Source organism: Panonychus citri, unplaced genomic scaffold (assembly GCF_014898815.1).
Source record: "Panonychus citri isolate SS breed McGregor unplaced genomic scaffold, ASM1489881v1 Contig00141, whole genome shotgun sequence".
Classification (NCBI taxonomy): domain Eukaryota; kingdom Metazoa; phylum Arthropoda; class Arachnida; order Trombidiformes; family Tetranychidae; genus Panonychus; species Panonychus citri.
In genome coordinates, this window is record NW_026515546.1 from 4031332 (window position 1) to 4044525 (window position 13194).

The 13194-nt window shown below is 28.5% G+C and overlaps 1 protein-coding gene across 2 annotated transcripts in view; it reads left to right on the forward strand.

The window, feature by feature from the left end:
• Nucleotides 1–13194, forward strand: part of LOC128395825 (dual specificity calcium/calmodulin-dependent 3',5'-cyclic nucleotide phosphodiesterase 1A-like) — a 64428-nt gene that overhangs the window by 15998 nt on the left and 35236 nt on the right. The gene's annotated exons all lie outside the window — the stretch shown is intronic.

The following is a 13194-nucleotide window of genomic DNA, read 5'->3' on the forward strand; positions in this document are numbered from 1 at the left end:
ACATGAAAAAAACCCAAAAATAACGGTAAAAGTAACTCAAACATCAATTTTTCATCATATTGATTTATTGTATACACCTGAGAGTTTGAGTATCTAATTGAATACATGGTAAAAAAGACCAGAATTCAAAGTTCAGCATAATGAATGATAATTGCGATTAATTATCACGATCATAGACATAATCTAACTTGAAATTATCCGCATCATTTGAACGATGCTTATTTACCGTGATAACCAAGTTGAACTGCCTGATTAGTATCATGATAGGTGATGAGAGAGAAAAAATTCTGATAGAATTTTACAATTTTGGAAAATTTTCTTTCTTTTTCTTTTATATAAATTACACGTTTCATACCAATAGAAGAAAAATTTTGATATATAATTATATTTGTAGATATTCTCATCTCAAGAGTTTCAAGTTTCCCTGTTACTTTTACTCTCTCTCTCTCTCTCTCTCTCTCTCTCTCTCTCTCTCTCTTTCATGGGAAGGAATTGATTCAGAGTATTATTCATGTCTTGAAATATGTTTACTGTTTTCATACATATCTGATTCTGTAATAATATTTATTTTCAACCCTTAAATTGAATGTAAATAAATTATTATTAAATTATCATGTTTACCCATTTTAAGTGTATTCAAATTGAATCAACATCAAACGCAACAAACAAACAACATGCAAAAACCTTTTGGTGATTCATGTTCATCATCATCATCATCATCTTGAAATCGTTGAATTTTCATCATGACATTACCATGAACATAGAGGGGAGAGAGCGAGACATTGATGAGATGGTCTTGCATGTTATTTATACAAAGAACTTTGAAATTTAAGTTCTAGTGAGAAAGAAAAAGAAAACAGAAAGAATCAGAATTATTTTCAGATATTATATTCAAATTGCTAAAAGATATTTACATGAAATCCGAGAACTCAAATTCATTGATGTGAGTTTTTATCTATTAAAATGTCATATTCATTTGGCTACAGACCTCTCATGAAACGAAATCGATATGGAACTTCATCTCGGAACATGTGACTCATAATTCTGATTTTCCAATATAATAATAATCTAATATCAAGTTGATTGTGAAAACTGAATCAGTACAGAGAAAAAAAAATTCTGGATGGATAATCAGATTCACTTATTAACCTTTAATTGTGCATCAAGAGACAAAATTATGACTTATCATGAACTTGCATCTACTCAGGACATGATATAAATCAGAATTTGTCCAATTAAATCAGTAGATTATAAAATAATGGTTCAATTTGAATTTGAAATTTGAAAGAATTTTTTTCCTCTATTCCAATTCAGAACTTTATAATTTACTAATATCATTTTATTGTGATAAATTCAACTGTGAGTCCAATGAATTTGTTCTAGTTGATTAAAAGTTCATACTTCATGAGAAAAGTTCAAAGAAAAGGTAATTATAACACAGCTATCATGGTGCTTTATTTAAATTGTTCCCATAGAAAAAAGTTTCCATTTATATCTGAAAGTTTCAAACGAAACTCAGACAGTGAAAGAGGTTAAATGAAGTTTCAAGATTCATTGGAATCAACTGAATTTGCATGATGATGATGAATTTTCTTAATGAAAATGTCTTAATCATTTTGCTTCTCTATCTTAATTATCATCATTTCAGCCTCAGTGATTCATGTAATTAGTAATCAAGAAAAATCATCATCCCCAAAAAACAAATGATTAAGACGTAATCAGTTGATTGTTGAATGATGAGGGATGATGATGAAAACCATGATAGATTGTTATCTTAATCAACAATACTTGATTAGATTGTCATTCTAATCACAATCGATTAAAATTAATGACCAATGAAATTTTTACACTCATCAAATTGGATAATGATTATTGTCATTGTTTAGTTTGATCTTTTCCCTTCTTAATTAGTTGAAGGTGACACAGTTAATTGTTGATTTGGTGGTTTAATGGTAATCAAATATTTCTAATTTCAATTCAAGTCTCACAATCCGCAGTCTTCCAATTGAAAGTTAATATAATTTGTAATCAAATTAATGATCTGATTAAGATAATTACCAATGGTCAAGGCTAAAAAAAACCTTTTCTACGATTAAATTCATTTCATGATGATCAGTAAACCATTTATCATAATTAACTATGAATTTATCATGAAGGTGAGATGATAATTCATGATACTTGGTAACAATTTAATTTGATTATCTTGAATGGTACAGTAAGTAAATTGTAATTGATAATTCAATGATTTCTTTTTTTGTATGAAGAAAAATAATTAATCAAATCATTCTGAATGGCGGATGAAAGTTCATAAATTAGTTCATCATCATGAATTCAGAGAGATAATTTCACCTTGTGATATGAAACTAAATACATGATAACAAGCTAATGATGATAATGCAAATGTTGATATGCTCAATTTAATGTGAGACTCAATGAATACTCATCATGATAATACCCTTGAGATAAAATGAATTAGATACTGAGTCCATTATGAGCAATTCATTTAATCACCATGATAGATTATTAATCTGATAAATGAGATTAGCATCTGAGAAAGAGTAGACAGAAAAGTTCAGGTAAAAAAAGTTCTGATAACAAAGAAAAAGGAATTTTAGATTTGCTGGAATTGAGAAAGATTCAGGTTGTTGCTGAATGAAAAGTTCTGAATGAGACTGAATAATTTTTTATCTTCATCCTTATTATCATGATAAAGATTACATTCAATTTGATAATCATCTTGTTCAGCAGAAAAAGAAAACAAAATGTTAAATGTTACAAAGTTTTCTCTTCTCCTGGAATAGTTTTGAAATCTGAGATGGAAAATATTGAATCCATGATGATGATAATTCTTGAGTTTTTTTTATCATGAAATCATAAGAAGTTTTCAAAATTCAAGGATAGACAAAAGGTAGAGAGGAAGAGAGAACAATGAAGAAAAATTCTGAATAAAAAATGAGCCAGAACTTTCAGCATTTTAACATGATGCCCATGGAAATTCATAATAGCTTATTCTTTGAAATAATCTAGATGACAAATATTATCAATCCTTGAACAGAAAAGGAATCACAATATACTATTCCCATGAAGGTATTAGGAAAGTCAGGGGGGATAGGATAAAGAATAGAATGAAAGTTTTTCAGGTGAAAAACCGGTAAACTTTCATTCATGATTCTACTGAATTTGGATGATCAACATGAAAAAAAGATTAATTGTCTGGAAATTCAGAGATAAATAAAGAGACTAATTTACAATATTCATGATCAAAGGGTTGATTCCAATGAACAATCAATTTGCTGAATATTCAGATTTTTTCATGATCATTTTGTTAGATTATAATTCAGACAAGCAATTGAACATTGAACATAATATATTCAATCTCGAATAATCCTTAATCAGTTGTTAAACCTAATGAATTTATATATAAATTGTTTGGAATTATCATCGAGAAAAATTGAAACATTAATCAAATCCCAGTTTTCATGGGTTTTCAGATGAAATAATTCAGTAGTTTTCAGGGAATAATGAAAAAAAGTATATAAATATTATTGTTATATGGTTATCATGATTATTATTGAATCTTAATCATTAGTGTTGAAACTTTTTTCCATTTCATTCTTATGATGGCTGAGGAAAATTTCATCCATTCTCATGATACTTATCTGTTCATGATTGATGATTAAATTCAATTCCATTCTCTACCTTGGTTAAATTTACAAATTTGATTGATTATTTCATAATCGAGGTGATACTTTATCTTGGTATATTTCCCTTTCCATTGTTAATTTTAATCACAATCAATTCTAACAATTGATCATGATGGTGATACGATAATGTTCATGATTGAAATGACAATTGATAACAAATGAAAAGGGTAAATTTGTAATTCAATGAATGAACTTTCTTAATTTGTTACCAATTCTTTAGAAAGCTCAATTCATACCTCATGAATTATCATGAGATAATGACCAAAGAAATGTGATTAATTGTAAATGAAAACCCATCAACAATTAATCAGTTGAGAGAAAATCTTAATTTTTTTTGTGCTCTTAATTGAAACAATGTATTAATTAATTTGAAATGTTGAGAGTTAATTGCTGTGTCAATGTGTTGATTGCAATTCCGGTGAGAGGTTCATGATAATTAGCTTGATTATTATTTAATGATGATAATTTGGTAAAACTTAAATGTCAAAGTCAATAGTTTGTCAAGAATTTTTGTCTTCAGGTTAAAGAAAAGTTTTTTTTTTCTTTGCTTCATGATAACATGATACACTTGAAGTAATATGAAACAATACTTGGAACACTGAATCAGATTTATCGACAGTTTAAATTAATGGATACCAGATTTCTGATCAGATATTAGTTGTTTTCATGATGATCATCATGAAAACATGGTTTTTTTTGTGTTAATGGATAAAAACTAACCCAAATATTATCAATAATATAAAGGAAATTGTTGTTTCTGCTCGGATTAACATGAGAAAATATCATGATGATATCGAAATATTTGAGTTATTATTCAAATCAATGGTTAGATTTGGTTTATGGTGAAGGTGATGGGTTAAAGTGGGTGATAAGATGATGATGATCTGTGATTGAAGTGGAAAAACAATAGAAAGCAAAACGATGAAGATGAAATGATGAGGAAGTGAAAAAGTAAATAGCTCAAGTTTCATTTAACGATAAATCTATCGGAATATATTTTGTGGTCATCATCATGGTTACCTTTTATTTTCCTCTTTCCTCACCTTTTCTCATCGCCCTGATCGTTTCCATCTTCATCAATATATTATTTTCTGTTTGTGATGAAAATAAAAACAACAAACCATTCAATTGTTCAGCTGATTCATGATTCGATTCATGGTTAACGATTTATTCTGTTATTCAATGGAAACAATGAATAATTGTGGGTGGAGAGGAGGCGGTGAAGATAAACATGATGGTGGAGATTTTGGTTTTTCCAACTCTTTCTTATTTCCTCATCACCATCAAATCCTCCATCATTTTCCTTCATCTCAATGTGTTCACAATATTATTATTCTTTATGCTCAAGATTTGATTTTTTGCTCCATGAAATTTACCATTAAAGGTCCAGTAAACTTTAAAAATCACTTTCCCGGTCAATATTTATCATCTTCTCTCAATTTCATCTTCATATATCATCTTGATATTTGTTTTACTATTTTGTTTCAGAAAAAAACTCATTGAAGCTCAACATTCATAGACTTTGCCTCTTCTCTTCCCATGGAAATGGTTCATTTTTGCTACATGAAACATGAAACATTGATGAACTTGAAAACTTGATTCAAGTTTTTGTTTTCCATCATTATTATTATTATTTTGTTAACTTTTATATTCCAAGATGGCCAAAAGTTTCAGGTTACAAAAGGAGAAAGTGTAATATACATGAATCATGATTCATGGTGGGGAAGAAATGAAAACTTTACTAGTTTCATGATGAATTGAAAATTAAATTGAAACAGATTTCAAATGTCATCAATTTTCATCAATTTTAGTTGCAACAAAATTCTGACTTCAGGTCAGAATCAGTCTAACATGGTGTTCATCAATTTCCTTTTCTAAATCTCAAATAAATGACAAACTTTTTCGAAACCTTTGAATTGATCAGATTCGTACAAATTATATGAGTACTCGGAATCTTCATCTCTCTCCCCAATGTTATGTGTTGAAACATAAAGACCTCAAGGTGAGGAGAAAAAGAATCTATTTTTAGAATTGAAATTCAGGTAGAGAAGATAAAAAGTTCTGATAAACCCATTTAACTTTTTCATACCAAACATAAAGGGTGTTTGGTTTAAGAACGACCAAAGTAAACAAACTAATCAATGTCTCAATCTACCTAAAAAATGATATCAATGATAATTAAGAAAAAGACAAGATAAAATTGAAGGTGAAAATGAAAAACAACAGAGGTCAAAGGCAAAGTGTTGACCTTTTCCATATCATCACCTTCATCCTTATCATCTTTTATGGTGAGTTAAGTTACTGATTAGTTTGTTTACCTGGTCGTTTCTAAACGAAACACCCTTTATAAAAATGTAGAAAACTAATAATAATCATGAAAATGTACCCATAATATTCAGAAATGATTTGAAAATTAACTCAAACCATTTAATCAGTCAAATTGTTGAACATTCTGTTTACAATAAAATTCTAATCCAAATAATTAATCACAGTACATGGATAATAATTGAATACGAATCATCTGTTTACCTTTGATTCATGAATTTCTAACCAGAAATCAGCCCCTGAAGGTGATCAATTTTTATCACTTTCACTTTTCCACCGGTAAATAATATCACTCCAATCATTGGTTCATCTTTTTCCTATTTTTATATTACCTTGTTGATCTGTAGACTATTACACAAATCATTGTTTATTTATCTCTCTCTCTCTCTCTCTCTCTCTCTCTCTCTCTCTCTCTCTCTCTCAATGTTTATGATTATTATTATTTAGATAGAAACATCATTGTAATGTATTAATAACATACAGACGATATTGAAACTTTTACCCTGCAGGGTAAATGTGTGTTCATTCATTTATCATTATTATGATTATTATCTTTGTCAGCTCACCTGAATAACCTAATCACTTTAGGCTATATTATCATTTTGTGTCTTTGACTCTTTTTTTATGTTGGTTAGTCATCATTATGTTTTTTTTTCATCAAGCTCAAGTTTCTTATAATAAACAGGATAAGAGAATATGGAAAGTTACATAAAGTATATATAACATGTAACATGTTGATGCATTTTTTTGTTGTTCTGAGGTAATAAACCAGAAGTGATTCAATTTGTCCATGATAATCATCATCATCACTAGAGTAATTATCACAGTGAGAATCTTCAAAACGTAACCAGTTGTATAATAACCAGAAATGTTGATACAGAAAAAAGTGACCAGAGTGACTAGTAGATGAGGAGTTCAAAAGTTTTGCCAATGTTGTAACTTATTTGGAATAATAGTCATTAGAAATTGTTTTTTATTCGATTTTTTATCAGTTTTCTTCTTCTACCTTATATTTCGTTGGCTAATCTGTTGTAAGCGATTAAATCACAGAGAGAGAGAGAGAGAGAGAGAGAGAGAGAGAGAAAGTAACCAGGAAAATCTAAAGGTGGATGTTGAATAAAATCAATACTGGAAAAAAGGAAGACAAGTCAATAGATGATCGATTAAAATGTTCATCATCATTATCATCTTCTAGTCTTCATCATCAACCAGTAATTCTGTGAATTTCTGGTTAAAAGACTCACAAGCAGGGAGTCAATTCTGAAGATGAAGATACATATCATCATTTAGGTTTCAAGTTTATTGACATTTTTAATGTAAGATTGATTGATCACTCAGGTAGATCTGATTCCTAATTACAATTGATTTTATGGTCTTTTTTTATAGAAATTCAATTTTTTTACCAATGATTGAAACAGTTATGTTTTCCTCTTTGATCTGATAATATCATTTTAATCGTGAAAATAATTAAAGAAGACAAATGGAAATGTTTACCTTTTCTTTTCTTTACCTTAAATTCACGTTTATCTCAAAAGATTTATCATGAAAAATGACAAAATTCTGTATGAAAAAATAGAGAATCTTTTTTTTTTGTTTATAAATCTAATGCACTTTGATGATGATCAGTTTTCTATTTCTTGATTGTTTATTTGATAACAATTAAGGTTACATTTTGAGCTTAGCAATCAATTAGATATCAATTATTGTGTCAACCTTGTAACAATGATGTAATCATCATTATCTTTTGATAGATAATAATGAAAAAAACTTTAACGACCTTTAATCCAATGTTAATGGTGAATTAAAGTAAAAAGTTATGAAAAGATTAACACAATCTTCATCTTTATCCTTAATCTAAGAAATAAACAAACAGATTAAATGTTGATCATCGTTAAACAATCAAAGCCTTAACGGATTTTTTTTTCTTCCTTCTCTCTCTCATTCATTTTGATTGTTAATCCATTGGATCAAGTAGACAACCTTTTTCTTTACTTATTGACCGCTAGATTCACCTTGATAATACTACCGAAAGATACAGTGACCACTTTGATTCAATTGACCCAAAGGATGGTTAAAATCTAGACTCAATTGATTCAATAATATCACTAATATGTAGTAAGGTAAATGATAAAAGTATATAACAGGAAATAGAGTAAATTCATTTTCATCATCATTCTCACAGGCTATTGCCTTCACATCAACCTTTTAGCAGCTGATAGATTAAAAGATGAGGAAGATAAAAGAGGATAATGATGATGATAAAGTGGAGGTGGAACTTGAAAAATGACCAATGATATTGCCTTCAATTTCCTCCTCATCGTTTCATATCAGAAAACATAAATGAACTAATATCTTAATACATATTTATGTATTTATCATGATGGTTGTTACTGAGGATCATGGTTTTGATGATGATGAAAAGCAATAAGAACTTATAAGAGATGATAGAGAAGACATTGTTAATCAGACTGACCATGTACACATGTACATTTTGAGTTACTGACCATTGAGAGAGAGAGAGAGAGAGAGAGAGAGAGAGAGAGAATTCGATTAACATATTCACCATAAGAACGAAATTCATAGTTAATCCGGTGATTCTGCTTTTCTGATTCAGTTTTATTGCCATGATACGATAACAGATTGAGCTTGAAATAAGTTTTTCATCAGATAAAATAGCTTAGCATTATGATAATAATACTATATTTACAAACCATTAAATGTTTCATGATAAATGACATCACAATTGTTACCCAAATGATTTCGTAATATTGATAAAAGTTAATCAACTAATCGGAATGAATCTTGAATAATCAAAGAAGATGATGAATTAACATGAACCAGAAAACAACAACAACAGCAAAATCATTATAATCAAGATACAGATAGTTAGAGAATAATAATTTCCAGATTATCAGGTAAAAGACCATGAATAATGAATGAAATGAATATTATCTCTGGTTCTGATAACATTTTCTTACTAATCTTTGGTGATACTAAATTTGGATAATCCTCTTAGCTCTTGCACTAATTAGTACCAAAGAAACATGAGTAACAATAATCTGATTAATATGAGTTCTTGTGTGTATGTGTGTATGTGTGTTTGTTTCTAACTGTAACTTGATGCTGAAGAGATTTGAAACCCCATGGTGGGTGTTGAGTAACTCGATAAGTTCATTCCGAGTGTCTAATTGTTTGAATCAAAGTTATTATCGAGTGAACTACCGATCATAATCATGAGTACCCACAACTCTTATCAACTCAACTGGAACTTAACATTCAATTACCTTATCTAAACTGAATGAGGGCCAAGCCTTGAGTTTAATGGTCAAAAAGGTCATTGAAGGGTTAGTGTTGAGCTTGAGAAGTTTTTTTTATCCATTTTCGAGTTAATTGTCTCTGGAATTATTGAAATTACTACAGATTAGGACTAATAAGAAATGAGAATAATTCAATGTTTACTGAAGATTATCGAAGTTATCTTAATGTTTGGTTCAATTGTTTGATCTTTTTGTCGAAAATTTAATGAAGTTAATATGATAGATATGAAGAAACGGAAAAAAATTCTACTCATTGTTGATGTAACCATTATCTTTTGGGAATTCGTTATATTAATAACTATTAGATAAAAGTTCTAAGAATTTTTCTACCGTTATAAATGTAGATAAAAGTTTGATTTCAAAATTTCTGTGTATTTGGTTGACTGAAAATTAGAGAGAGACAATTTTCCTTACACCACAAATAGTAAAGATAATTCGTAAGGTGTAATAAAGTTTATCTATTTTTCCTTATATCGAACTGAAACAAAAAACGAAAAGTTCTGATTAGAAGTAGAAAAGTAAATGTTATACATTTTAGTTTAAAATGAATGAAACAAATAATCGAGATTCTTGTTTACTCATCTTATTTACCTTCCATCAGAATTATTAAAACAATCGATAAGAAGAGATTTGTTAACATTGTCAATTGCGATTAGAAGATAAGAGAAACTTTTTTTCTCTGTTTGGTTTATAAATAAGTTTCACTCATTCCGAAAATAAGTCTCGTTCAGATATCATGATATAAAATTGGATATTATTATATTAATATTATCGATGAATATTTTTCCTTCCCCCTTGGAATTTGATTCATCTAATTTAATAAAAAGCATCACAAGCATAGAATTTTTTTCACATGGAATATATTAAAGAACTAAAAATATACTAAATAGAAAACGAAAAAAATATCAAATTAGAATTCATTTCTTATTCCATCGTGTAGATGGCGACACTAAACAGGGAATGATAAGATGATAACTAAACAGAGAACCTGTTTATCTTTGATATAGAACAGCAGATGGCACCACACAACAGAGAATTCAACTCAGCATTTATTAATTTATTTTTTAGAATTCGAATAGAAATTATCCTTAATTGTTAGAGAGAAAAGTTGACAAGAATAATTAATTCAAATTCTCATTCAATTTTCCAGGCAAAAGTTCATTTCTTATTTTACTAATCAAAACTCGATATGACTGATTAAATTTTCCAAACTAAATGTAATTCGATATCTTTTGAACTCTATCGATATTAATAAATATATTCTCTATGGTAGATTTCTAGAAGAAAATTTTTCTTTTTCATTTTTGTTCTCATATACAATATATTATATCTTTTTTTGTTCATTTTTCTTTCGAAATTTTTTTTTTTTGAAAAATTTGCTACGAAAATGTTACAAAATGTTCACTGTAACATTTTTCTCACCAAAAGAAAAGACATTGACAATATTTGAACAAAATACCAATAATAAGATAACATATGTCCAACAATCAATTGATTGATTAACGATGTAATAATTTACACTTTCATGAACATGGGTCAGTCATTCCATGAGATGGTCAAGTTTTTTTTACTGAAGCTGTTACCATGATGAGGAAGAGGTAGAAAAAAAAGCTTTCCAATTCAACACACTGAGTACTAAACATGATAATATTAGTTGTTCACATCTTCAGAACTTTTTTTAAATCTACAAAAAGCAAAGATAATCAAATTGATAAAAATTTACCTGAAATCGATTGACCGATGTAACTTAATTTTTCAACCACGAAAACTAACCAATGGTCAGTAAAATAGTGAATAATAGATTTCGAAGTCATTTCCTGTCATTATCATTGTTATATCAATGGTCTAATATGATCATGTACATTATTCAAATTACTTATTGACCAGCGGTCATAATAATAAAATGGATGTGCTAGTTTTTAAAAAGAAAAATAATTAAATTTCTATTCAAGATCAATCAATTGAAAGGTGACAATTATCATTAAAAAATATTGGACTAGAAAAGCAGGAAGAGAGAAAAGTAAAAGGAAAAATATGAAACCGGAAACAGAATTGATGCTGTTAGAGTGATAATGTTGTACAAAAACTTGGACAAAATGACTGAGAGAGACTCAAAAAGTGTGGATGAAGATGAATATTGATTAGATCATTTTTCATCCATTAACCAATGGCTAAAATAATAATAGCCTTTAATCATCAACAATCCCCGCTCCCCGCCGACCCAAGTCATCATCATCATCATCATGTCTCCCATTTGGTCATCCTTATAACTATAATATTAATAATATCAGATCGATAATTTTACCTTAACACTTGAAATCAATTGAATATCATCACAAGTTGATCATGTTTTCCAAATTATCGTCATCACCATCATGACCATCATGAGAAATTTATTTCTTCCTCTTCATTAGCATCTTCCTATTTTCCATCATCATCATCATCATCATCTCAAAATCCACTCCTCTATGTATTAACTTTTTCTAAACATGAATCTAAAAATATTTTCTTCCTCATGATAATAATAATAAAAACTCATGATGATGATGACGATGAGATGTTAATTATATATCAGAATCAATCTATTCTTCATCATCTTCTTCCTACTCGAGATATTTAATCCTTATTATCATCATTGACCTTAATCTTTTATCTTTGCACTAATGAGGATTAACTAACAACTTAATTTGAAATTACGCTTTTTTCTTACAACATTCATCCACCCACAGGATTAACATGTGACTAACCTTATTAAAAGATGACAAGACTAACTGTTTTCCAAATGATCAATCTAACAATCAGTCAATCACTGATTAACATCAGACAATTAAATACATAAAATATCAAAGAGTATAAAACAAAAATCGTAAGACTTTATAATAAACATTGAAAGTGTTCAAAGCTCAATGAATCAAATCATTAATCGTCCTTGTCATATATATAAATTGATCAGATTTGATTGTATTATATTGATATTATCATCTAATTGTGATAATAATGATGTTGATAATGATCATCATCAATATCGCAATCATTAAGAAGATACATTGAAATATCATCATGATAATACCTTTTTCTATTAGAAACTCAAAACAATTGATTACATTTATCATCTTTAATCATCACAAATCAATGATGATAATATTAACTCTCCGTATGATTGATGTTAAGTGTAGGATAAAATACTCATCATTTATTTCATGATATCAATCGCAATTGTTATTATCTTATCATTGAACTTTTATATATTTTTTTTCTTCATCAATTAAAGATAATTATCACCTTGAAATCTATTGTTTATATTTATCCATCGGTATGGATCAGCTGAAGTCACTTATCGTGATAAAGTTGCTGGAGTTATCCTCATCTTTATCGAGAACTGAAAAGTTCTAGTTTTTTGAGTTTTCGAGAAAAAAAAGTTTCTCTTTCCATTCAATTGAAACTGTCACTTGAATTAATAATTAATTGCTGGGTTTTGATTGTTTCCTTTGTTTACTATTTCACAATTGATAATAGAGATCAGGGTCTATCTCATTCTGTTTTTTTTTTGCTGTTCTCTCCTCTTTTCATGATAAATCATAAAGATTTGTAACTGTTACTGAAGAGGAAAAAAAAAGTTCCAACTCAGGAGGAAAAGGTGGGAAAAAATTCTAGACAGAAAAGGTTGATTATGATGAAGAAGAAAAGAAATGTGAAGATAAAATCCAATGAAAGATTTTTCTTTCTCACTTTCTTTCCAATTTCTAACAAATCAATCGAAGGAAAAAAAAGAGACGAAGATACAAAAGAAGAGAAATAGATGATAATAATGATGAGAAGAAGAAAGAAAGATAAAGTTACTACAGGGA